At 43.7% G+C, this 27840-nt stretch overlaps 1 long non-coding RNA gene across 4 annotated transcripts in view; it reads left to right on the plus strand.

The window, feature by feature from the left end:
- Positions 1–27840, plus strand: part of LOC307181295 — a 1377052-nt gene that overhangs the window by 109779 nt on the left and 1239433 nt on the right. The window contains exon 1 of one of the 4 annotated variants that reach the window (XR_013826361.1): positions 15006–15054. The exons of the other annotated variants lie outside the window; for them this stretch is intronic. This is a non-coding gene — a long non-coding RNA (uncharacterized lncRNA). Of the gene's footprint in view, positions 1–15005; positions 15055–27840 lie in introns of those variants that run through there. 4 annotated transcript variants of the gene reach the window in all.

Below are 27840 nucleotides of genomic sequence, written 5' to 3' on the forward strand. Positions count from 1 at the left end.
TAATTCCTCTTCCTGGTGGGAAATGAGAGTTAAATTTGCCCGTCCAGACACCTCCAGCTAGCCTCTCATTGGTTCTCGCTATTCCTGTTCATCTTCCGCAGAAATTGCAAACTGGGCCAAACAGGAGGTTAAAGGCGCTGACTCTCCAAGTGGGGAGAGTGTTAGTAAAGCGTCTGGAATGTTGCACCCGAGTACCAGGGGAGGAAAACTGAGACATATTTGAACACGTCTCCCGATCACATGGTTGATCATACTCTGGGTTCCACATGCATGTTTTAGCTGAAGGAAGAATACCTAAAACCTGGGTAGTTGAAACCCGTTTAATGGGTACCATGCAATATGACTTCAAAGGGTCTTCATTTGCTCACCGAACCTCTCCAATCCTATCACTGCTGCGTTTATGCCCCTGTACGCATGCTTGATTCTCTTTCGGAGACATAGCAATCCATAGGTTTTAAGATACTTACTAGTCAGGTACATTCTTAGGCGTTTAATATGCGGTGTTGAGTCCATTTCGTTGAGCAAGGAGTAGCTCTTGTCTATTCCATATTTGACTTAAGGAACTTTATCTGTGCTCATTTCAATCTCTGGTTTTATGCAGCACCCCAACTCACCTTTACCCTTAAGCAAGCATAAGTTGGTTTTCTAAATTTGAGACCCTGTTCTGTTCTGTAATTCAGTTCCTGTGTAGCCAAGTTTCCATTCCATGTATTACTGATATCTTATGATGTTTCTTTTTCTGTGTGACTTATTTCAGTTAGAATCATCATACCTGAATCCACTCATTGTGCTGCTAAGGGCCTGATGACACAGATTTCATTGCTGAGTGATATTGCTTTGTAAGTAAATACCACAACTTCTTTATCCATTTTTCACTTTCTGCGATGTTGAACTTGTACTGTAAACGAGGTTCTTGTAAACAGAGCCGTTCCAAACTTTGGGGTGGCTGTGTCTTTTTGATTTTAATTTCCCTAAGCTATAGGACCATAAGTGGAAGTGCCCTAGGTTCTGTTGCTTTGTTTTTTAGATGTTTCAGGAAACACCATACACTTCTCCCGAGTGGTTGTTGGCAATTTACATCCCGCCCATCAGCATAACAAGGCTCCCAGTTCTCCATGGCCTGTCCTGCCTTTCTGGATTTTACACTTTTTTCAGATGGCCCTTTTGACCGGGGGGAAGTGAGACTTCATTGTAGTGCAGATTTCCTTTGCAAGCTTGCTTGGTTGGCCAAAAAGGGCGTATGCGTTTTTTCCTGAATATATTCAGGAAAAAACGCATACGCCCTTTTTGGCCAAGTGCATCATTGTGGACGTTCTGCCTCTTTTCCTATGCTTTCAATGCAATTCCAGTCTACCTCCTGAAATCGGTTTCCTGCAATTCTGCCCCGCTTTCAAGTCCTCTTGGCAGCCTTACTTCAGTATATTTTTGGATGATAGCTGTCATTTATAACACTGCAGGTTTGTGAATTACAGTGCCCCTGAGCTCCTTTCTTCAACTCGCTTTCTTGTGAGCTGGCCGCAACACCGCAGAATGGCTTCAGGCCCTAATCTGGTTCCGGCACGGCACGCTGAGCCTTTGGTTAATTCCCCTTCCTGGTGGGAAATGAGAGTTAAATTTGCCCGTCCAGACACCTCCAGCTAGTCTCTCATTGGTTCTCGCTATTCCTGTTCATCTTCCGCAGAAATTGCAAACTGGGCCAAACAGGAGGTTAAAGGCGCTGACTCTCCAAGTGGGGAGAGTGTTAGTAAAGCGTCTGGAATGTTGCACCCGAGTACCAGGGGAGGAAATCTGAGACATATTTGAACACGTCTCCCGTTCACATGGTTCATCATACTTGGGTTCCACATGCATGTTTTCGCTGAAGGAAGAATACCTTAAACCTGGAGAGTTAAGACCCGTGTAATGGGTACCATGCAATATGACTTCAAAGGGTCTTCATTTGCTCACCGAACCTCTCCAATCCTATCACTGCTGCGTTTATGCCCCTGTACACATGCTTGATTCTCTTTCGGAGACATAGCAATCCATAGGTTTTAAGATACTTACTAGTCAGGTACATTCTTAGGCGTTTAATATGCGGTGTTGAGTCCTTTTCGTTGAGCAAGGAGTAGCTCTTGTCTATTCCACATTTGAATTAAGGAACTTTATCTGTGCTCATTTCAATCTCTGGTTTTATGCAGCACCCCAACTCACCTTTACCCTTAAGCAAGCATAAGTTGGTTTTCTAAATTTGAGACCCTGTTCTGCTCTGTAATTCAGTTCCTGTGTAGCCAAGTTTCCATTCCGTGTATTACTGATATCTTATGATGTTTCTTTTTCTGTGTGACTTATTTCAGTTAGAATCATCATAGCTGAATCCACTCATTGTGCTCCTAAGGGCCTGATGACACAGATTTCATTGCTGAGTTATATTGCTTTGTAAGTAAATACCACAACTTCTTTATCCATTTTTCACTTTCTGCGATGTTGAACTTGTACTGTAAACGAGGTTCTTGTAAACAGAGCCGTTCCAAACTTTGGCGTGGCTGTGTCTTTTTGATTTTAATTTCCCTAAGCTATAGGACCATAAGTGGAAGTGCCCTAGGTTCTGTTGCTTTGTTTTTTAGATGTTTCAGGAAACACCATAGACTTCTCCCGAGTGGTTGTTGGCAATTTACATCCCGCCCATCAGCATAACAAGGCTCCCAGTTCTCCATGGCCTGTCCTGCCTTTCTGGATTTTACACTTTTTTCAGATGGCCCTTTTGACCGGGGGGAAGTGAGACTTCATTGTAGTGCAGATTTCCTTTGCAAGCTTGCTTGGTTGGCCAAAAAGTGCGTATGCGTTTTTTCCTGAATATATTCAGGAAAAAACGCATACGCCCTTTTTGGCCAAGTGCATCATTGTGGACGTTCTGCCTCTTTTCCTATGCTTTCAATGCAATTCCAGTCTACCTCCTGAAATCGGTTTCCTGCAATTCTGCCCCGCTTTCAAGTCCTCTTGGCAGCCTTACTTCAGTCTATTTTTGGACGATAGCTGTCATTTATAACTCTGCAGGTTTGTGAATTACAGTGCCCCTGAGCTCCTTTCTTCAACTCGCTTTCTTTTGAGCTGGCCGCAACACCGCAGGATGGCTTCAGGCCCTAATCTGGTTCCGGCACGGCACGCTGAGCCTTTGGTTAATTCCTCTTCCTGGTGGGAAATGAGAGTTAAATTTGCCCGTCCAGACACCTCCAGCTAGCCTCTCATTGGTTCTCGCTATTCCTGTTCATCTTCCGCAGAAATTGCAAACTGGGCCAAACAGGAGGTTAAAGGCGCTGACTCTCCAAGTGGGGAGAGTGTTAGTAAAGCGTCTGGAATGTTGCACCCGAGTACCAGGGGAGGAAAACTGAGACATATTTGAACACGTCTCCCGATCACATGGTTGATCATACTCTGGGTTCCACATGCATGTTTTAGCTGAAGGAAGAATACCTAAAACCTGGGTAGTTGAAACCCGTTTAATGGGTACCATGCAATATGACTTCAAAGGGTCTTCATTTGCTCACCGAACCTCTCCAATCCTATCACTGCTGCGTTTATGCCCCTGTACGCATGCTTGATTCTCTTTCGGAGACATAGCAATCCATAGGTTTTAAGATACTTACTAGTCAGGTACATTCTTAGGCGTTTAATATGCGGTGTTGAGTCCATTTCGTTGAGCAAGGAGTAGCTCTTGTCTATTCCATATTTGACTTAAGGAACTTTATCTGTGCTCATTTCAACCTCTGGTTTTATGCAGCACCCCAACTCACCTTTCCCCTTAAGCAAGCATAAGTTGGTTTTCTAAATTTGAGACCCTGTTCTGTTCTGTAATTCAGTTCCTGTGTAGCCAAGTTTCCATTCCATGTATTACTGATATCTTATGATGTTTCTTTTTCTGTGTGACTTATTTCAGTTAGAATCATCATACCTGAATCCACTCATTGTGCTGCTAAGGGCCTGATGACACAGATTTCATTGCTGAGTGATATTGCTTTGTAAGTAAATACCACAACTTCTTTATCCATTTTTCACTTTCTGCGATGTTGAACTTGTACTGTAAACGAGGTTCTTGTAAACAGAGCCGTTCCAAACTTTGGGGTGGCTGTGTCTTTTTTATTTTAATTTCCCTAAGCTATAGGACCATAAGTGGAAGTGCCCTAGGTTCTGTTGCTTTGTTTTTTAGATGTTTCAGGAAACACCATACACTTCTCCCGAGTGGTTGTTGGCAATTTACATCCCGCCCATCAGCATAACAAGGCTCCCAGTTCTCCATGGCCTGTCCTGCCTTTCTGGATTTTACACTTTTTTCAGATGGCCCTTTTGACCGGGGGGAAGTGAGACTTCATTGTAGTGCAGATTTCCTTTGCAAGTTTGCTTGGTTGGCCAAAAAGGGCGTATGCGTTTTTTCCTGAATATATTCAGGAAAAAACGCATACGCCCTTTTTGGCCAAGTGCATCATTGTGGACGTTCTGCCTCTTTTCCTATGCTTTCAATGCAATTCCAGTCTACCTCCTGAAATCGGTTTCCTGCAATTCTGCCCCGCTTTCAAGTCCTCTTGGCAGCCTTACTTCAGTCTATTTTTGGACGATAGCTGTCATTTATAACTCTGCAGGTTTGTGAATTACAGTGCCCCTGAGCTCCTTTCTTCAACTCGCTTTCTTGTGAGCTGGCCGCAACACCGCAGGATGGCTTCAGGCCCTAATCTGGTACCGGCACAGCACGCTGAGCCTTTGGTTAATTCCTCTTCCTGGTGGGAAATGAGAGTTAAATTTGCCCGTCCAGACACCTCCAGCTAACCTCTCATTGGTTCTCAATATTCCTGTTCATCTTCCGCAGAAATTGCAAACTGGGCCAAACAGGAGGTTAAAGGCGCTGACTCTCCAAGTGGGGAGAGTGTTAGTAAAGCGTCTGGAATGTTGCACCCGAGTACCAGGGGAGGAAAACTGAGACATATTTGAACACGTCTCCCGATCACATGGTTGATCATACTCTGGGTTCCACATGCATGTTTTAGCTGAAGGAAGAATACCTAAAACCTGGGTAGTTGAAACCCGTGCAATGGGTACCATGCAATATGACTTCAAAGGGTCTTCATTTGCTCACCGAACCTCTCCAATCCTATCACTGCTGCGTTTATGCCCCTGTACACATGCTTGATTCTCTTTCGGAGACATAGCAATCCATAGGTTTTAAGATACTTACTAGTCAGGTACATTCTTAGGCGTTTAATATGCGGTGTTGAGTCCATTTCGTTGAGCAAGGAGTAGCTCTTGTCTATTCCATATTTGACTTAAGGAACTTTATCTGTGCTCATTTCAATCTCTGGTTTTATGCAGCACCCCAACTCACCTTTACCCTTAAGCAAGCATAAGTTGGTTTTCTAAATTTGAGACCCTGTTCTGTTCTGTAATTCAGTTCCTGTGTAGCCAAGTTTCCATTCCGTGTATTACTGATATCTTATGATGTTTCTTTTTCTGTGTGACTTATTTCAGTTAGAATCATCATACCTGAATCCACTCATTGTGCTGCTAAGGGCCTGATGACACAGATTTCATTGCTGAGTGATATTGCTTTGTATGTAAATACCACAAGTTCTTTCTCCATTTTTCACTTTCTGCGATGTTGAACTTGTACTGTAAACGAGGTTCTTGTAAACAGAGCCGTTCCAAACTTTGGGGTGGCTGTGTCTTTTTGATTTTAATTTCCCTAAGCTATAGGACCATAAGTGGAAGTGCCCTAGGTTCTGTTGCTTTGTTTTTTAGATGTTTCAGGAAACACCATACACTTCTCCCGAGTGGTTGTTGGCAATTTACATCCCGCCCATCAGCATAACAAGGCTCCCAGTTCTCCATGGCCTGTCCTGCCTTTCTGGATTTTACACTTTTTTCAGATGGCCCTTTTGACCGGGGGGAAGTGAGACTTCATTGTAGTGCAGATTTCCTTTGCAAGCTTGCTTGGTTGGCCAAAAAGGGCGTATGCGTTTTTTCCTGAATATATTCAGGAAAAAACGCATACGCCCTTTTTGGCCAAGTGCATCATTGTGGACGTTCTGCCTCTTTTCCTATGCTTTCAATGCAATTCCAGTCTACCTCCTGAAATCGGTTTCCTGCAATTCTGCCCCGCTTTCAAGTCCTCTTGGCAGCCTTACTTCAGTATATTTTTGGATGATAGCTGTCATTTATAACACTGCAGGTTTGTGAATTACAGTGCCCCTGAGCTCCTTTCTTCAACTCGCTTTCTTGTGAGCTGGCCGCAACACCGCAGAATGGCTTCAGGCCCTAATCTGGTTCCGGCACGGCACGCTGAGCCTTTGGTTAATTCCCCTTCCTGGTGGGAAATGAGAGTTAAATTTGCCCGTCCAGACACCTCCAGCTAGTCTCTCATTGGTTCTCGCTATTCCTGTTCATCTTCCGCAGAAATTGCAAACTGGGCCAAACAGGAGGTTAAAGGCGCTGACTCTCCAAGTGGGGAGAGTGTTAGTAAAGCGTCTGGAATGTTGCACCCGAGTACCAGGGGAGGAAAACTGAGACATATTTGAACACGTCTCCCGTTCACATGGTTCATCATACTTGGGTTCCACATGCATGTTTTCGCTGAAGGAAGAATACCTTAAACCTGGAGAGTTAAGACCCGTGTAATGGGTACCATGCAATATGACTTCAAAGGGTCTTCATTTGCTCACCGAACCTCTCCAATCCTATCACTGCTGCGTTTATGCCCCTGTACACATGCTTGATTCTCTTTCGGAGACATAGCAATCCATAGGTTTTAAGATACTTACTAGTCAGGTACATTCTTAGGCGTTTAATATGCGGTGTTGAGTCCTTTTCGTTGAGCAAGGAGTAGCTCTTGTCTATTCCACATTTGAATTAAGGAACTTTATCTGTGCTCATTTCAATCTCTGGTTTTATGCAGCACCCCAACTCACCTTTACCCTTAAGCAAGCATAAGTTGGTTTTCTAAATTTGAGACCCTGTTCTGCTCTGTAATTCAGTTCCTGTGTAGCCAAGTTTCCATTCCGTGTATTACTGATATCTTATGATGTTTCTTTTTCTGTGTGACTTATTTCAGTTAGAATCATCATAGCTGAATCCACTCATTGTGCTCCTAAGGGCCTGATTACACAGATTTCATTGCTGAGTTATATTGCTTTGTAAGTAAATACCACAACTTCTTTATCCATTTTTCACTTTCTGCGATGTTGAACTTGTACTGTAAACGAGGTTCTTGTAAACAGAGCCGTTCCAAACTTTGGCGTGGCTGTGTCTTTTTGATTTTAATTTCCCTAAGCTATAGGACCATAAGTGGAAGTTCCCTAGGTTCTGTTGCTTTGTTTTTTAGATGTTTCAGGAAACACCATAGACTTCTCCCGAGTGGTTGTTGGCAATTTACATCCCGCCCATCAGCATAACAAGGCTCCCAGTTCTCCATGGCCTGTCCTGCCTTTCTGGATTTTACACTTTTTTCAGATGGCCCTTTTGACCGGGGGGAAGTGAGACTTCATTGTAGTGCAGATTTCCTTTGCAAGCTTGCTTGGTTGGCCAAAAAGTGCGTATGCGTTTTTTCCTGAATATATTCAGGAAAAAACGCATACGCCCTTTTTGGCCAAGTGCATCATTGTGGACGTTCTGCCTCTTTTCCTATGCTTTCAATGCAATTCCAGTCTACCTCCTGAAATCGGTTTCCTGCAATTCTGCCCCGCTTTCAAGTCCTCTTGGCAGCCTTACTTCAGTCTATTTTTGGACGATAGCTGTCATTTATAACTCTGCAGGTTTGTGAATTACAGTGCCCCTGAGCTCCTTTCTTCAACTCGCTTTCTTTTGAGCTGGCCGCAACACCGCAGGATGGCTTCAGGCCCTAATCTGGTTCCGGCACGGCACGCTGAGCCTTTGGTTAATTCCTCTTCCTGGTGGGAAATGAGAGTTAAATTTGCCCGTCCAGACACCTCCAGCTAGCCTCTCATTGGTTCTCGCTATTCCTGTTCATCTTCCGCAGAAATTGCAAACTGGGCCAAACAGGAGGTTAAAGGCGCTGACTCTCCAAGTGGGGAGAGTGTTAGTAAAGCGTCTGGAATGTTGCACCCGAGTACCAGGGGAGGAAAACTGAGACATATTTGAACACGTCTCCCGATCACATGGTTGATCATACTCTGGGTTCCACATGCATGTTTTAGCTGAAGGAAGAATACCTTAAACCTGGGTAGTTGAAACCCGAGGAATGGGTACCAAGCAATATGACTTCAAAGGGTTTTCATTTGCTCACCGAACCTCTCCAATCCTATCACTGCTGCGTTTATGCCCCTGTACACATGCTTGATTCTCTTTCGGAGACATAGCAATCCATAGGTTTTAAGATACTTACTAGTCAGGTACATTCTTAGGCGTTTAATATGCGGTGTTGAGTCCATTACGTTGAGCAAGGAGTAGCTCTTGTCTATTCCATATTTGACTTAAGGAACTTTATCTGTGCTCATTTCAATCTCTGGTTTTATGCAGCACCCCAACTCACCTTTACCCTTAAGCAAGCATAAGTTGGTTTTCTAAATTTGAGACCCTGTTCTGTTCTGTAATTCAGTTCCTGTGTAGCCAAGTTTACATTCCGTGTATTACTGATATCTTATGATGTTTCTTTTTCTGTGTGACTTATTTCAGTTAGAATCATCATACCTGAATCCACTCATTGTGCTGCTAAGGGCTTGATGACACAGATTTCATTGCTGAGTGATATTGCTTTGTAAGTAAATACCACAACATCTTTATCCATTTTTCACTTTCTGCGATGTTGAACTTGTACTGTAAACGAGGTTCTTGTAAACAGAGGCGTTCCAAACATTGGGGTGGCTGTGTCTTTTTGATTTTAATTTCCCTAAGCTATAGGACCAATAAGTGGCAGTGCCCTAGGCTCTGTTGCTTTGTTTTTTAGATGTTTCAGGAAACACCATACACTTCTCCCGAGTGTCTGTTGGCAATTTACATCCCGCCCATCAGCATAACAAGGTTCCCAGTTCTCCATGGCCTGTCCTGCCTTTCTGGATTTTACACTTTTTTCAGATGGCCCTTTTGACCGGGGAGAAGTGAGACTTCATTGTAGTGCAGATTTCCTTTGCAAGCTTGCTTGGTTGGCCAAAAAGGGCGTATGCGTTTTTTCCTGAATATATTCAGGAAAAAACGCATACGCCCTTTTTGGCCAAGTGCATCATTGTGGACGTTCTGCCTCTTTTCCTATGCTTTCAATGCAATTCCAGTCTACCTCCTGAAATCGGTTTCCTGCAATTCTGCCCCGCTTTCAAGTCCTCTTGGCAGCCTTACTTCAGTCTATTTTTGGACGATAGCTGTCATTTATAACTCTGCAGGTTTGTGAATTACAGTGCCCCTGAGCTCCTTTCTTCAACTCGCTTTCTTTTGAGCTGGCCGCAACACCGCAGGATGGCTTCAGGCCCTAATCTGGTTCCGGCACGGCACGCTGAGCCTTTGGTTAATTCCTCTTCCTGGTGGGAAATGAGAGTTAAATTTGCCCGTCCAGACACCTCCAGCTAGCCTCTCATTGGTTCTCGCTATTCCTGTTCATCTTCCGCAGAAATTGCAAACTGGGCCAAACAGGAGGTTAAAGGGACTGACTCTCCAAGTCGGGAGAGTGTTAGTAAAGCGTCTGGAATGTTGCACCCGAGTACCAGGGTACGAAAACTGAGACATATTTGAACACGTCTCCCGATCACATGGTTGATCATACTCTAGGTTCCACATGCATGTTTTAGCTGAAGGAAGAATACCTTAAACCTGGGTAGTTGAAACCCGTGGAATGGGTACCATGCAATATGACTTCAAAGGGTCTTCATTTGCTCACTGAACCTCTCCAATCCTATCACTGCTGCGTTTATGCCCCTGTACACATGCTTGATTCTCTTTCAGAGACATAGCAATCCATAGGTTTTAAGATACTTACTAGTCAGGTACATTCTTAGGCGTTTAATATGGGGTGTTGAGTCCATTTCGTTGAGCAAGGAGTAGCTCTTGTCTATTCCATATTTGGCTTAAGGAACTTTATCTGTGCTCATTTCAATCTCTGGTTTTATGCAGCACCCCAACTCACCTTTACCCTAAAGCAAGAATAAGTTGGTTTTCTAAATTTGAGACCCTGTTCTGTACTGTAATTCAGTTCCTGTGTAGCCAAGTTTACATTCCGTGTATTACTGATATCTTATGATGTTTCTTTTTCTGTGTGACTTATTTCAGTTAGAATCATCATACCTGAATCCACTCATTGTGCTGCTAAGGGCCTGATTACAAAGTTTTCATTGCTGAGTGATATTGCTTTGTAAGTAAATACCACAACTTCTTTATCCATTTTTCACTTTCTGCGATGTTGAACTTGTACTGTAAACGAGGTTCTTGTAAACAGAGGCGTCCCAAACTTTGGGGTGGCTGTGTCTTTTTGATTTTAATTTCCCTAAGCTATAGGACCATAAGTGGCTGTGCCCTAGGCTCTGTTGCTTTGTTTTTTAGATGTTTCAGGAAACACCATACACTTCCTCCGAATGTCTGTTGGAAATTTACATCCCGCCCATCAGCATAACAAGGCTCCCAGTTCTCCATGGCCTGTCCTGCCTTTCTGGATTTTACACTTTTTTCAGATGGCCCTTTTGACCGGGGGGAAGTGAGACTTCATTGTAGTGCAGATTTCCTTTGCAAGCTTGCTTGGTTGGCCAAAAAGGGCGTATGCGTTTTTTCCTGAATATATTCAGGAAAAAACGCATACGCCCTTTTTGGCCAAGTGCATCATTGTGGACGTTCTGCCTCTTTTCCTATGCTTTCAATGCAATTCCAGTCTACCTCCTGAAATCGGTTTCCTGCAATTCTGCCCCGCTTTCAAGTCCTCTTGGCAGCCTTACTTCAGTCTATTTTTGGACGATAGCTGTCATTTATAACTCTGCAGGTTTGTGAATTACAGTGCCCCTGAGCTCCTTTCTTCAACTCGCTTTCTTTTGAGCTGGCCGCAACACCGCAGGATGGCTTCAGGCCCTAATCTGGTTCCGGCACGGCACGCTGAGCCTTTGGTTAATTCCTCTTCCTGGTGGGAAATGAGAGTTAAATTTGCCCGTCCAGACACCTCCAGCTAATCTCTCATTGGTTCTCGCTATTCCTGTTCATCTTCCGCAGAAATTGCAAACTGGGCCAAACAGGAGGTTAAACGGACTGACTCTCCAAGTCGGGAGAGTGTTAGTAAAGTGTCTGGAATGTTGCACCCGAGTACCAGGGTACGAAAAGTGAGACATATTTGAACACGTCTCCCGATCACATGGTTGATCATACTCTAGGTTCCACATGCATGTTTTAGCTGAAGGAAGAATACCTTAAACCTGGGTAGTTGAAACCCGTGGAATGGGTACCATGCAATATGACTTCAAAGGGTCTTCATTTGCTCACTGAACCTCTCCAATCCTATCACTGCTGCGTTTATGCCCCTGTACACATGCTTGATTCTCTTTCAGAGACATAGCAATCCATAGGTTTTAAGATACTTACTAGTCAGGTACATTCTTAGGCGTTTAATATGGGGTGTTGAGTCCATTTCGTTGAGCAAGGAGTAGCTCTTGTCTATTCCATATTTGGCTTAAGGAACTTTATCTGTGCTCATTTCAATCTCTGGTTTTATGCAGCACCCCAACTCACCTTTACCCTAAAGCAAGAATAAGTTGGTTTTCTAAATTTGAGACCCTGTTCTGTACTGTAATTCAGTTCCTGTGTAGCCAAGTTTACATTCCGTGTATTACTGATATCTTATGATGTTTCTTTTTCTGTGTGACTTATTTCAGTTAGAATCATCATACCTGAATCCACTCATTGTGCTGCTAAGGGCCTGATGACAAAGTTTTCATTGCTGAGTGATATTGCTTTGTAAGTAAATACCACAACTTCTTTATCCGTTTTTCACTTTCTGCGATGTTGAACTTGTACTGTAAATGAGGTTCTTGTAAACAGAGGCGTCCCAAACTTTGGGGTGGCTGTGTCTTTTTGATTTTAATTTCCCTAAGCTATAGGACCATAAGTGGCTGTGCCCTAGGCTCTGTTGCTTTGTTTCTTAGATGTTTCAGGAAACACCATACACTTCCCCCGAGTGTCTGTTGGCAATTACATCCCGCCCATCAGCATAACAAGGCTCCCAGTTCTCCATGGCCTGTCCTGCCTTTCTGGATTTTACACTTTTTTCAGATGGCCCTTTTGACCGGGGGGAAGTGAGACTTCATTGTAGTGCAGATTTCCTTTGCAAGCTTGCTTGGTTGGCCAAAAAGGGCGTATGCGTTTTTTCCTGAATATATTCAGGAAAAAACGCATACGCCCTTTTTGGCCAAGTGCATCATTGTGGACGTTCTGCCTCTTTTCCTATGCTTTCAATGCAATTCCAGTCTACCTCCTGAAATCGGTTTCCTGCAATTCTGCCCCGCTTTCAAGTCCTCTTGGCAGCCTTACTTCTGTCTATTTTTGGATGATAGCTGTCATTTATAACTCTGCAGGTTTGTGAATTACAGTGCCCCTGAGCTCCTTTCTTCAACTTGCTTTCTTGTGACCTGGCCGCAACACCGCAAGATGGCTTCAGGCCCTAATCTGGTTCCGGCACGGCACGCTGAGCCTTTGGTTATTTCCTCTTCCTGGTGGGAAATGAGAGTTAAATTTGCCCGTCCAGACACCTCCAGCTAGTCTCTCATTGGTTCTCGCTATTCCTGTTCATCTTCCACAGAAATTGCAAAGTGGGCCAAACAGGAGGTTAAAGGGACTGACTCTCCAAGTGGGGAGAGTGTTAGTAAAGCGTCTGGAATGTTGCACCCGAGTACCAGGGGAGGAAAACTGAGACATATTTGAACACGTCTCCCGTTCACATGGTTGATCATACTTGGGTTCCACATGCATGTTTTAGCTGAAGGAAGAATACCTTAAACCTGGAGAGTTAAGACCCGTGTAATGGGTACCATGCAATATGACTTCAAAGGGTCTTCATTTGCTCACCGAACCTCTCCAATCCTATCACTGCTGCGTTTATGCCCCTGTACACATGCTTGATTCTCTTTCGGAGACATAGCAATCCATAGGTTTTAAGATACTTACTAGTCAGGTACATTCTTAGGCGTTTAATATGCGGTGTTGAGTCCATTTCGTTGAGCAAGGAGTAGCTCTTGTCTATTCCATATTTGACTTAAGGAAATTTATCTGTGCTCCTTTCAATCTCTGGTTTTATGCAGCACCCCAACTCAACTTTACCCTTAAGCAAGCATAAGTTGGTTTTCTAAATTTGAGACCCTGTTCTGTTCTGTAATTCAGTTCCTGTGTAGCCAAGTTTCCATTCCGTGTATTACTGATATCTTATGATGTTTCTTTTTCTGTGTGACTTATTTCAGTTAGAATCATCATAGCTGAATCCACTCATTGTGCTGCTAAGGGCCTGATGACACAGATTTCATTGCTGAGTGATATTGCTTTGTAAGTAAATACCACAACTTCTTTATCCATTTTTCACTTTCTGCGATGTTGAACTTGTACTGTAAACGAGGTTCTTGTAAACAGAGCCGTTCCAAACTTTGGCGTGGCTGTGTTTTTGATTTTAATTTCCCTAAGCTATAGGACCATAAGTGGAAGTGCCCTAGGTTCTGTTGCTTTGTTTTTTAGATGTTTCAGGAAACACCATACACTTCTCCCGAGTGGTTGTTGGCAATTTACATCCCGCCCATCAGCATAACAAGGCTCCCAGTTCTCCATGGCCTGTCCTGCCTTTCTGGATTTTACACTTTTTTCAGATGGCCCTTTTGACCGGGGGGAAGTGAGACTTCATTGTAGTGCAGATTTCCTTTGCAAGCTTGCTTGGTTGGCCAAAAAGTGCGTATGCGTTTTTTCCTGAATATATTCAGGAAAAAACGCATACGCCCTTTTTGGCCAAGTGCATCATTGTGGACGTTCTGCCTCTTTTCCTATGCTTTCAATGCAATTCCAGTCTACCTCCTGAAATCGGTTTCCTGCAATTCTGCCCCGCTTTCAAGTCCTCTTGGCAGCCTTACTTCAGTCTATTTTTGGATGATAGATGTCATTTATAACTCTGCAGGTTTGTGAATTACAGTGCCCCTGAGCTCCTTTCTTCAACTCGCTTTCTTTTGAGCTGGCCGCAACACCGCAGGATGGCTTCAGGCCCTAATCTGGTTCCGGTACGGCACGCTGAGCCTTTGGTTATTTCCTCTTCCTGGTGGGAAATGAGAGTTAAATTTGCCCGTCCAGACACCTCCAGCAAGCCTCTCATTGGTTCTCGCTATTCCTGTTCATCTTCTGCAGAAATTGCAAACTGGGCGAAACAGGAGGTTAAAGGCGCTGATTCTCCAAGTGGGGAGAGTGTTAGTAAAGCGTCTGGAATGTTGCACCCGAGTACCAGGGGAGGAAAACTGAGACATATTTGAACACGTCTCCCGATCACATGGTTGATCATACTCTGGGTTCTACATGCATGTTTTAGCTGAAGGAAGAATACCTAAAACCTGGGTAGTTGAAACCCGTGGAATGGGTACCATGCAATATGACGTCAAAGGGTCTTCATTTGCTCACCGAACCTCTCCAATCCTATCACTGCTGCGTTTATGCCCCTGTACACATGCTTGATTCTCTTTCGGAGACATAGCAATCTATAGATTTTAAGATACTTACTAGTCAGGTACATTCTTAGTCGTTTAATATGCGGTGTTGAGTCCATTTTGTTGAGCAAGGAGTAGCTCTTGTCTATTCCATATTTGGCTTAAGGAACTTTATCTGTGCTCATTTCAATCTCTGGTTTTATGCAGCACCCCAACTCACCTTTCCCCTTAAGCAAGCATAAGTTGGTTTTCTAAATTTGAGACACTGTTCTGTTCTGTAATTCAGTTCCTGTGTAGCCAAGTTTACATTCCGTGTATTACTGATATCTTATGATGTTTCTTTTTCTGTGTGACTTATTTCAGTTAGAATCATCATACCTGAATCCACTCATTGTGCTGCTAAGGGCCTGATGACACAGATTTCATTGCTGAGTGATGTTGCTTTGTAAGTAAATACCACAACTTTTTTATCCATTTTTCACTTTCTGCAATGTTGAACTTGTACTGTAAACGAGGTTCTTGTAAACAGAGCCGTTCCAAACTTTGGGGTGGCTGTGTCTTTTTGATTGTAAATTCCCTAAGCTATAGGACCATAAGTGGAAGTGCCCTAGGCTCTGTTGCTTTTTTTTTTTAGATGTTTCAGGAAACACCATACACTTCTCCCGAGTGGTTGTTGGCAATTTACATCCTGCCCTTCAGCAAACAAGGCTCCCAGTTCTCCATGGCCTGTCCTGCCTTTCTGGATTTTACACTTTTTTCAGATGGCCCTTTTGACCGGGGGGAAGTGAGACTTCATTGTAGTGCAGATTTCCTTTGCAAGCTTGCTTGGTTGGGCAAAAAGGGCGTATGCGTTTTTTCCTGAATATATTCAGGAAAAATCGCATATGCCCTTTTTGGCCAAGTGCATCATTGTGGACGTTCTGCCTCTTTTCCTATGCTTTCAGTGCAATTCCAGTCTAACTCCTGAAATCGGTTTCCTGCAATTCTGCCCCGCTTTCAAGTCCTCTTGGCAGCCTTACTTCAGTCTATTTTTGGACGATAGCTGTCATTTATAACTCTGCAGGTTTGTGAATTACAGTGCCCCTGAGCTCCTTTCTTCAACTCGCTTTCTTTTGAGCTGGCCGCAACACCGCAGGATGGCTTCAGGCCCTAATCTGGTTCCGGCACGGCACACTGAGCCTTTGGTTATTTCCTCTTCCTGGAGGGAAATGAGAGTTAAATTTGGCCGTCCAGACACCTCCAGCTAGCCTCTCATTGGTTCTCGCTATTCCTGTTCATCTGCCGCAGAAATTACAAACTGGGCCAAACAGGAGGTTAAAGGCGCTGACTCTCCAAGTGGGGAGAGTGTTAGTAAAGCATCTGGAACGTTGCACCCGAATACCAGGGGAGGAAAACTGAGACATATTTGAACACATCTCCCGATCACATGGTTGATCATACTCTAGGTTCCACATGCATGTTTTAGCTGAAGGAAGAATACCTTAAACCTGGAGAGTTGAGACCCGTGTAATGGGTACCATGCAATATGACGTCAAAGGGTCTTCATTTGCTCACCGAACCTCTCCAATCCTATCACTGCTGCGTTTATGCCCCTGTACACATGCTTGATTCTCTTTCGGAGACATAGCAATCCATAGGTTTTAAGATACTTACTAGTCAGGTACATTCTTAGGCGTTTAATATGCGGTGTTGAGTCCATTTCGTTGAGCAAGGAGTAGCTCTTGTCTATTCCATATTTGACTTAAGGAACTTTATCTGTGCTCATTTCAATCTCTGGTTTTATGCAGCACCCCAACTCACCTTTACCCTTAAGCAAGCATAAGTTGGTTTTCTAAATTTGAGACCCTGTTCTGTTCTGTAATTCAGTTCCTGTGTAGCCAAGTTTACATTCCGTGTATTACTGATATCTTATGATGTTTCTTTTTCTGTGTGACTTATTTCAGTTAGAATCATCATACCTGAATCCACTCATTGTGCTGCTAAGGGCCTGATGACACAGATTTCATTGCTGAGTGATATTGCTTTGTAAGTAAATACCACAACTTCTTTATCCATTTTTCACTTTCTGCGATGTTGAACTTGTACTGTAAACGAGGTTCTTGTAAACAGAGGCGTCCCAAACTTTGGGGTGTCTGTGTCTTTTTGATTTTAATTTCCCTAAGCTATAGGACCATAAGTGGCAGTGCCCTAGGCTCTGTTGCTTTGTTTTTTAGATGTTTCAGGAAACACCATACACTTCTCCCGAGTGGTTGTTGGCAATTTACATCCCGCCCATCAGCATAACAAGGCTCCCAGTTCTCCATGGCCTGTCCTGCCTTTTTGGATTTTACACTTTTTTCAGATGGCCCTTTTGACCGGGGGGAAGTGAGACTTCATTGTAGTGCAGATTTCCTTTGCAAGCTTGCTTGGTTGGCCAAAAAGGGCGTATGCGTTTTTTCCTGAATATATTCAGGAAAAAACGCATACGCCCTTTTTGGCCAAGTGCATCATTGTGGACGTTCTGCCTCTTTTCCTATGCTTTCAATGCAATTCCAGTCTACCTCCTGAAATCGGTTTCCTGCAATTCTGCCCCGCTTTCAAGTCCTCTTGGCAGCCTTACTTCAGTCTATTTTTGGACGATAGCTGTCATTTATAACTCTGCAGGTTTGTGAATTACAGTGCCCCTGAACTCCTTTCTTCAACTCGCTTTCTTGTGACCTGGCCGCAACACCGCAGGATGGCTTCAGGCCCTAATCTGGTTCCGGCATGGCACGCTGAGCCTTTGGTTAATTCCTCTTCCTGGTGGGAAATGAGAGTTAAATTTGCCCGTCCAGACACCTCCAGCTAGTCTCTCATTGGTTCTCGCTATTCCTGTTCATCTTCCGCAGAAATTGCAAACTGGGCCAAACAGGAGGTTAAAGGGACTGACTCTCCAAGTCGGGAGAGTGTTAGTAAAGCGTCTGGAATGTTGCACGCGAGTACCAGGGTACGAAAACTGAGACATATTTGAACACGTCTCCCGATCACATGGTTGATCATACTCTGGGTTCCACATGCATGTTTTAGCTGAAGGAAGAATACCTTAAACCTGGAGAGTTGAGACCCGTGTAATGGGTACCATGCAATATGACTTCAAAGGGTCTTCATTTGCTCACCGAACCTCTCCAATCCTATCACTGCTGCGTTTATGCCCCTGTACACATGCTTGATTCTCTTTCGGAGACATAGCAATCCATAGGTTTTAAGATACTTACTAGTCAGGTACATTCTTAGGCGTTTAATATGCGGTGTTGAGTCCATTTCGTTGAGCAAGGAGTAGCTCTTGTCTATTCCATATTTGGCTTAAGGAACTTTATCTGTGCTCATTTCAATCTCTGGTTTTATGCAGCACCCCAGCTCACCTTTACCCTTAAGCAAGCATAAGTTGGTTTTCTAAATTTGAGACCCTGTTCTGTTCTGTAATTCAGTTCCTGTGTAGCCAAGTTTACATTCCGTGTATTACTGATATCTTATGATGTTACTTTTTCTGTGTGACTTATTTCAGTTAGAATCATCATACCTGAATCCACTTATTGTGCTGCTAAGGGCCTGATGACACAGATTTCATTGCTGAGTGATATTGCTTTGTAAGTAAATACCACAACTTCTTTCTCCATTTTTCACTTTCTGCGATGTTGAACTTGTACTGTAAACGAGGTTCTTGTAAACAGAGCCGTTCCAAACTTTGGGGTGGCTGTGTCTTTTTGATTTTAATTTCCCTAAGCTATAGGACCATAAGTGGAAGTGCCCTAGGTTCTGTTGCTTTGTTTTTTAGATGTTTCAGGAAACACCATACACTTCTCCCGAGTGGTTGTTGGCAATTTACATCCCGGCCATCAGCATAACAAGGCTCCCAGTTCTCCATGGCCTGTCCTGCCTTTCTGGATTTTACACTTTTTTCAGATGGCCCTTTTGACAGGGGGAAGTGAGACTTCATTGTAGTGCAGATTTCCTTTGCAAGCTTGCTTGGTTGGCCAAAAAGGGCATATGCGTTTTTTCCTGAATATATTCAGGAAAAAACCCATATGCCCTTTTTGGCCAAGTGCATCATTGTGGACGTTCTGCCTCTTTTCCTATGCTTTCAATGCAATTCCAGTCTACCTCCTGAAATCGGTTTCCTGCAATTCTGCCCCGCTTTCAAGTCCTCTTGGCAGCCTTACTTCAGTCTATTTTTGGACGATAGCTGTCATTTATAACTCTGCAGGTTTGTGAATTACAGTGCCCCTGAGCTCCTTTCTTCAACTCGCTTTATTTTGAGCTGGCCGTAACACCGCAGGATGGCTTCAGGCCCTAATCTGGTTCCGGTACGGCACGCTGAGCCTTTGGTTATTTCCTCTTCCTGGTGGGAAATGAGAATTAAATTTGCCCGTCCAGACACCTCCAGCTAGCCTCTCATTGGTTCTCGCTATTCCTGTTCATCTTCCGCAGAAATTGCAAACTGGGCCAAACAGGAGGTTAAAGGTGCTGACTCTCCAAGTGGGGAGAGTGTTAGTAAAGCGTCTGGAATGTTGCACCCGAGTACCAGGGGAGGAAAACTGAGACATATTTGAACACGTCTCCCGATCACATGGTTGATCATACTCTGGGTTCCACATGCATGTTTTAGCTGAAGGAAGAATACCTAAAACCTGTGTAGTTCAAACCCGTGCAATGGGTACCATGCAATATGACTTCAAAGGGTCTTCATTTGCTCACCGAACCTCTCCAATCCTATCACTGCTGCGTTTATGCCCCTGTACACATGCTTGATTCTCTTTCGGAGACATAGCAATCTATAGCTTTTAAGATACTTACTAGTCAGGTACATTCTTAGGCGTTTAATATGCGGTGTTGAGTCCATTTCGTTGAGCAAGGAGTAGCTCTTGTCTATTCCATATTTGGCTTAAGGAAATTTATCTGTGCTCATTTCAATCTCTGGTTTTATGCAGCACCCCAACTCACGTTTCCCCTTAAGCAAGCATAAGTTGGTTTTCTAAATTTGAGACCCTGTTCTGTTCTGTAATTCAGTTCCTGTGTAGCCAAGTTTACATTCCGTGTATTACTGATATCTTATGATGTTTCTTTTTCTGTGTGACTTATTTCAGTTAGAATCATCATACCTGAATCCACTCATTGTGCTGCTAAGGGCCTGATGACACAGATTTCATTGCTGAGTGATATTGCTTTGTAAGTAAATACCACAACTTCTTTATCCATTTTTCACTTTCTGCGATGTTGAACTTGTACTGTAAACGAGGTTCTTGTAAACAGAGCCGTTGCAAACTTTGGGGTGGCTGTGTCTTTTTTATTTTAATTTCCCTAAGCTATAGGACCATAAGTGGAAGTGCCCTAGGTTCTGTTGCTTTGTTTTTTAGATGTTTCAGGAAACACCATACACTTCTCCCGAGTGGTTGTTGGCAATTTTCATCCCGCCCATCAGCATAACAAGGCTCCCAGTTCTCCATGGACTGTCCTGCCTTTCTGGATTTTACACTTTATTCAGATGGCCCTTTTGACCGGGGGGAAGTGAGACTTCATTGTAGTGCAGATTTCCTTTGCAAGCTTGCTTGGTTGGCCAAAAAGGGCGTATGCGTTTTTTCCTGAATATATTCAGGAAAAAACGCATACGCCCTTTTTGGCCAAGTGCATCATTGTGGACGTTCTGCCTCTTTTGCTATGCTTTCAATGCAATTCCAGTCTACCTCCTGAAATCGGTTTCCTGCAATTCTGCCCCGCTTTCAAGTCCTCTTGGCAGCCTTACTTCAGTCTATTTTTGGACGATAGCTGTCATTTATAACTCTGCAGGTTTGTGAATTACAGTGCCCCTGAGCTCCTTTCTTCAACTCGCTTTCTTGTGACCTGGCCGCAACACCGCAGGATGGCTTCAGGCCCTAATCTGGTTCCGGCACGGCACGCTGAGCCTTTGGTTAATTCCTCTTCCTGGTGGGAAATGAGAGTTAAATTTGCCCGTCCAGACACCTCCAGCTAGTCTCTCATTGGTTCTCGCTATTCCTGTTCATCTTCCGCAGAAATTGCAAACTGGGCCAAAGAGGAGGTTAAAGGGACTGACTCTCCAAGTCGGGAGAGTGTTAGTAAAGCATCTGGAATGTTGCACCCGAGTACCAGGGTACGAAAACTGAGACATATTTGAACACGTCTCCCGATCACATGGTTGATCATACTCTAGGTTCCACATGCATGTTTTAGCTGAAGGAAGAATACCTTAAACCTGGGTAGTTGAAACCCGTGGAATGGGTACCATGCAATATGACTTCAAAGGGTCTTCATTTGCTCACCGAACCTCTCCAATCCTATCACTGCTGCGTTTATGCCCCTGTACACATGCTTGATTCTCTTTTGGAGACATAGCAATCCATAGGTTTTAAGATACTTACTAGTCAGGTACATTCTTAGGCGTTTAATATGCGGTGTTGAGTCCATTTCGTTGAGCAAGGAGTAGCTCTTGTCTATTCCATATTTGACTTAAGGAACTTTATCTGTGCTCATTTCAATCTCTGGTTTTATGCAGCAGCCCAACTCACCTTTCCCCTTAAGCAAGCATAAGTTGGTTTTCTAAATTTGAGACCCTGTTCTGTTCTGTATTTCAGTTCCTGTGTAGCCAAGTTTACATTCCGTGTATTACTGATATCTTATGATGTTTCTTTTTCTGTGTGACTTATTTCAGTTAGAATCATCATAGCTGAATCCACTCATTGTGCTGCTAAGGGCCTGATGACACAGATTTCATTGCTGAGTGATATTGCTTTGTAAGTAAATACCACAACTTCTTTATCCATTTTTCACTTTCTGCGATGTTAAACTTGTACTGTAAACGAGGTTCTTGTAAACAGAGGCGTCCCAAACTTTGGGGTGGCTGTGTCTTTTTGATTTTAATTTCCCTAAGCTATAGGACCATAAGTGGCAGTGCCCTAGGCTCTGTTGCTTTGTTTTTTAGATGTTTCAGGAAACACCATACACTTCTCCCGAGTGGTTGTTGGCAATTTACATCCCGCCCATCAGCATAACAAGGCTCCCAGTTCTCCATGGCCTGTCCTGCCTTTCTGGATTTTACACTTTTTTCACATGGCCCTTTTGACCGGGGGGAAGTGAGACTTCATTGTAGTGCAGATTTCCTTTGCAAGCTTGCTTGGTTGGCCAAAAAGGGCGTATGCGTTTTTTCCTGAATATATTCAGGAAAAAACGCATACGCCCTTTTTGGCCAAGTGCATCATTTTGGACGTTCTGCCTCTTTTCCTATGCTTTAAATGCAATTCCAGTCTACCTCCTGAAATCGGTTTCCTGCAATTCTGCCCCGCTTTCAAGTCCTCTTGGCAGCCTTACTTCAGTCTATTTTTGGACGATAGCTGTCATTTATAACTCTGCAGGTTTGTGAATTACAGTGCCCCTGAGCTCCTTTCTTCAACTTGCTTTTTTGTGACCTGGCCGCAACACCGCAGGATGGCTTCAGGCCCTAATCTGGTTCCAGCACGGCACGCTGAGCCTTTCGTTATTTCCTCTTCCTGGTGGGAAATGAGAGTTAAATTTGCTCGTCCAGACACCTCCAGCTAGTCTCTCATTGGTTCTCGCTATTCCTGTTCATCTTCCGCAGAAATTGCAAAGTGGGCCATACAGGAGGTTAAAGGGACTGACTCTCCAAGTGGGGAGAGTGTTAGTAAAGCGTCTGGAATGTTGCACCCGAGTACCAGGGGAGGAAAACTGAGACATATTTGAACACGTCTCCCGTTCACATGGTTGATCATACTTGGGTTCCACATGCATATTTTAGCTGAAGGAAGAATACCTTAAACCTGGAGAGTTAAGACCCGTGTAATGGGTACCATGCAATATGACTTCAAAGCGTCTTCATTTGCTCACCGAACCTCTCCAATCCTATCACTGCTGCGTTTATGCCCCTGTACACATGCTTGATTCTCTTTCGGAGACATAGCAATCCATAGGTTTTAAGATACTTACTAGTCAGGTACATTCTTAGGCGTTTAATATGCGGTGTTGAGTCCATTTCGTTGAGCAAGGAGTAGCTCTTGTCTATTCCATATTTGACTTAAGGAAATTTATCTGTGCTCATTTCAATCTCTGGTTTTATGCAGCACCCCAACTCACCTTTACCCTTAAGCAAGCATAAGTTGGTTTTCTAAATTTGAGACCCTGTTCTGTTCTGTAATTCAGTTCCTGTGTAGCCAAGTTTACATTCCGTGTATTACTGATATCTTATGATGTTTCTTTTTCTGTGTGACTTATTTCAGTTAGAATCATCATACCTGAATCCACTCATTGTGCTGCTAAGGGCCTGATGACACAGATTTCATTGCTGAGTGATATTGCTTTGTAAGTAAATACCACAACTTCTTTATCGATTTTTCACTTTCTGCGATGTTGAACTTGTACTGTAAACGAGGTTCTTGTAAACAGAGCCGTTCCAAACTTTGGGGTGGCTGTGTCTTTTTGATTTTAATTTCCCTAAGCTATAGGACCATAAGTGGAAGTGCCCTAGGTTCTGTTGCTTTGTTTTTTAGATGTTTCAGGAAACACTATACACTTCTCCCGAGTGGTTGTTGGCAATTTACATCCCGCCCATCAGCATAACAAGGCTCCCAGTTCTCCATGGCCTGTCCTGCCTTTCTGGATTTTACACTTTTTTCAGATGGCCCTTTTGACCGGGGGGAAGTGAGACTTCATTGTAGTGCAGATTTCCTTTGCAAGCTTGCTTGGTTGGCCAAAAAGGGCGTATGCGTTTTTTCCTGAATATATTCAGGAAAAAACGCATACGCCCTTTTTGGCCAAGTGCATCATTGTGGACGTTCTGCCTCTTTTCCTATGCTTTCAATGCAATTCCAGTCTACCTCCTGAAATCGGTTTCCTGCAATTCTGCCCCGCTTTCAAGTCCTCTTGGCAGCCTTACTTCAGTCTATTTTTGGACGATAGCTGTCATTTATAACTCTGCAGGTTTGTGAATTACAGTGCCCCTGAACTCCTTTCTTCAACTCGCTTTCTTGTGACCTGGCCGCAACACCGCAGGATGGCTTCAGGCCCTAATCTGGTTCCGGCATGGCACGCTGAGCCTTTGGTTAATTCCTCTTCCTGGTGGGAAATGAGAGTTAAATTTGCCCGTCCAGACACCTCCAGCTAGTCTCTCATTGGTTCTCGCTATTCCTGTTCATCTTCCGCAGAAATTGCAAACTGGGCCAAACAGGAGGTTAAAGGGACTGACTCTCCAAGTCGGGAGAGTGTTAGTAAAGCGTCTGGAATGTTGCACGCGAGTACCAGGGTACGAAAACTGAGACATATTTGAACACGTCTCCCGATCACATGGTTGATCATACTCTGGGTTCCACATGCATGTTTTAGCTGAAGGAAGAATACCTTAAACCTGGAGAGTTGAGACCCGTGTAATGGGTACCATGCAATATGACTTCAAAGGGTCTTCATTTGCTCACCGAACCTCTCCAATCCTATCACTGCTGCGTTTATGCCCCTGTACACATGCTTGATTCTCTTTCGGAGACATAGCAATCCATAGGTTTTAAGATACTTACTAGTCAGGTACATTCTTAGGCGTTTAATATGCGGTGTTGAGTCCATTTCGTTGAGCAAGGAGTAGCTCTTGTCTATTCCATATTTGGCTTAAGGAACTTTATCTGTGCTCATTTCAATCTCTGGTTTTATGCAGCACCCCAGCTCACCTTTACCCTTAAGCAAGCATAAGTTGGTTTTCTAAATTTGAGACCCTGTTCTGTTCTGTAATTCAGTTCCTGTGTAGCCAAGTTTACATTCCGTGTATTACTGATATCTTATGATGTTACTTTTTCTGTGTGACTTATTTCAGTTAGAATCATCATACCTGAATCCACTTATTGTGCTGCTAAGGGCCTGATGACACAGATTTCATTGCTGAGTGATATTGCTTTGTAAGTAAATACCACAACTTCTTTATCCATTTTTCACTTTCTGCGATGTTGAACTTGTACTGTAAACGAGGTTCTTGTAAACAGAGCCGTTCCAAACTTTGGGGTGGCTGTGTCTTTTTGATTTTAATTTCCCTAAGCTATAGGACCATAAGTGGAAGTGCCCTAGGTTCTGTTGCTTTGTTTTTTAGATGTTTCAGGAAACACCATACACTTCTCCCGAGTGGTTGTTGGCAATTTACATCCCGGCCATCAGCATAACAAGGCTCCCAGTTCTCCATGGCCTGTCCTGCCTTTCTGGATTTTACACTTTTTTCAGATGGCCCTTTTGACAGGGGGAAGTGAGACTTCATTGTAGTGCAGATTTCCTTTGCAAGCTTGCTTGGTTGGCCAAAAAGGGCATATGCGTTTTTTCCTGAATATATTCAGGAAAAAACCCATATGCCCTTTTTGGCCAAGTGCATCATTGTGGACGTTCTGCCTCTTTTCCTATGCTTTCAATGCAATTCCAGTCTACCTCCTGAAATCGGTTTCCTGCAATTCTGCCCCGCTTTCAAGTCCTCTTGGCAGCCTTACTTCAGTCTATTTTTGGACGATAGCTGTCATTTATAACTCTGCAGGTTTGTGAATTACAGTGCCCCTGAGCTCCTTTCTTCAACTCGCTTTATTTTGAGCTGGCCGTAACACCGCAGGATGGCTTCAGGCCCTAATCTGGTTCCGGTACGGCACGCTGAGCCTTTGGTTATTTCCTCTTCCTGGTGGGAAATGAGAGTTAAATTTGCCCGTCCAGACACCTCCAGCTAGCCTCTCATTGGTTCTCGCTATTCCTGTTCATCTTCCGCAGAAATTGCAAACTGGGCCAAACAGGAGGTTAAAGGTGCTGACTCTCCAAGTGGGGAGAGTGTTAGTAAAGCGTCTGGAATGTTGCACCCGAGTACCAGGGGAGGAAAACTGAGACATATTTGAACACGTCTCCCGATCACATGGTTGATCATACTCTGGGTTCCACATGCATGTTTTAGCTGAAGGAAGAATACCTAAAACCTGTGTAGTTCAAACCCGTGCAATGGGTACCATGCAATATGACTTCAAAGGGTCTTCATTTGCTCACCGAACCTCTCCAATCCTATCACTGCTGCGTTTATGCCCCTGTACACATGCTTGATTCTCTTTCGGAGACATAGCAATCTATAGCTTTTAAGATACTTACTAGTCAGGTACATTCTTAGGCGTTTAATATGCGGTGTTGAGTCCATTTCGTTGAGCAAGGAGTAGCTCTTGTCTATTCCATATTTGGCTTAAGGAAATTTATCTGTGCTCATTTCAATCTCTGGTTTTATGCAGCACCCCAACTCACGTTTCCCCTTAAGCAAGCATAAGTTGGTTTTCTAAATTTGAGACCCTGTTCTGTTCTGTAATTCAGTTCCTGTGTAGCCAAGTTTACATTCCGTGTATTACTGATATCTTATGATGTTTCTTTTTCTGTGTGACTTATTTCAGTTAGAATCATCATACCTGAATCCACTCATTGTGCTGCTAAGGGCCTGATGACACAGATTTCATTGCTGAGTGATATTGCTTTGTAAGTAAATACCACAACTTCTTTATCCATTTTTCACTTTCTGCGATGTTGAACTTGTACTGTAAACGAGGTTCTTGTAAACAGAGCCGTTGCAAACTTTGGGGTGGCTGTGTCTTTTTTATTTTAATTTCCCTAAGCTATAGGACCATAAGTGGAAGTGCCCTAGGTTCTGTTGCTTTGTTTTTTAGATGTTTCAGGAAACACCATACACTTCTCCCGAGTGGTTGTTGGCAATTTTCATCCCGCCCATCAGCATAACAAGGCTCCCAGTTCTCCATGGACTGTCCTGCCTTTCTGGATTTTACACTTTATTCAGATGGCCCTTTTGACCGGGGGGAAGTGAGACTTCATTGTAGTGCAGATTTCCTTTGCAAGCTTGCTTGGTTGGCCAAAAAGGGCGTATGCGTTTTTTCCTGAATATATTCAGGAAAAAACGCATACGCCCTTTTTGGCCAAGTGCATCATTGTGGACGTTCTGCCTCTTTTGCTATGCTTTCAATGCAATTCCAGTCTACCTCCTGAAATCGGTTTCCTGCAATTCTGCCCCGCTTTCAAGTCCTCTTGGCAGCCTTACTTCAGTCTATTTTTGGACGATAGCTGTCATTTATAACTCTGCAGGTTTGTGAATTACAGTGCCCCTGAGCTCCTTTCTTCAACTCGCTTTCTTGTGACCTGGCCGCAACACCGCAGGATGGCTTCAGGCCCTAATCTGGTTCCGGCACGGCACGCTGAGCCTTTGGTTAATTCCTCTTCCTGGTGGGAAATGAGAGTTAAATTTGCCCGTCCAGACACCTCCAGCTAGTCTCTCATTGGTTCTCGCTATTCCTGTTCATCTTCCGCAGAAATTGCAAACTGGGCCAAAGAGGAGGTTAAAGGGACTGACTCTCCAAGTCGGGAGAGTGTTAGTAAAGCATCTGGAATGTTGCACCCGAGTACCAGGGTACGAAAACTGAGACATATTTGAACACGTCTCCCGATCACATGGTTGATCATACTCTAGGTTCCACATGCATGTTTTAGCTGAAGGAAGAATACCTTAAACCTGGGTAGTTGAAACCCGTGGAATGGGTACCATGCAATATGACTTCAAAGGGTCTTCATTTGCTCACCGAACCTCTCCAATCCTATCACTGCTGCGTTTATGCCCCTGTACACATGCTTGATTCTCTTTTGGAGACATAGCAATCCATAGGTTTTAAGATACTTACTAGTCAGGTACATTCTTAGGCGTTTAATATGCGGTGTTGAGTCCATTTCGTTGAGCAAGGAGTAGCTCTTGTCTATTCCATATTTGACTTAAGGAACTTTATCTGTGCTCATTTCAATCTCTGGTTTTATGCAGCAGCCCAACTCACCTTTCCCCTTAAGCAAGCATAAGTTGGTTTTCTAAATTTGAGACCCTGTTCTGTTCTGTATTTCAGTTCCTGTGTAGCCAAGTTTACATTCCGTGTATTACTGATATCTTATGATGTTTCTTTTTCTGTGTGACTTATTTCAGTTAGAATCATCATAGCTGAATCCACTCATTGTGCTGCTAAGGGCCTGATGACACAGATTTCATTGCTGAGTGATATTGCTTTGTAAGTAAATACCACAACTTCTTTATCCATTTTTCACTTTCTGCGATGTTAAACTTGTACTGTAAACGAGGTTCTTGTAAACAGAGGCGTCCCAAACTTTGGGGTGGCTGTGTCTTTTTGATTTTAATTTCCCTAAGCTATAGGACCAT

Source organism: Stenella coeruleoalba, assembly GCF_951394435.1.
Source record: "Stenella coeruleoalba genome assembly, contig: scaffold_34, whole genome shotgun sequence".
Lineage (NCBI taxonomy): Eukaryota > Metazoa > Chordata > Mammalia > Artiodactyla > Delphinidae > Stenella > Stenella coeruleoalba.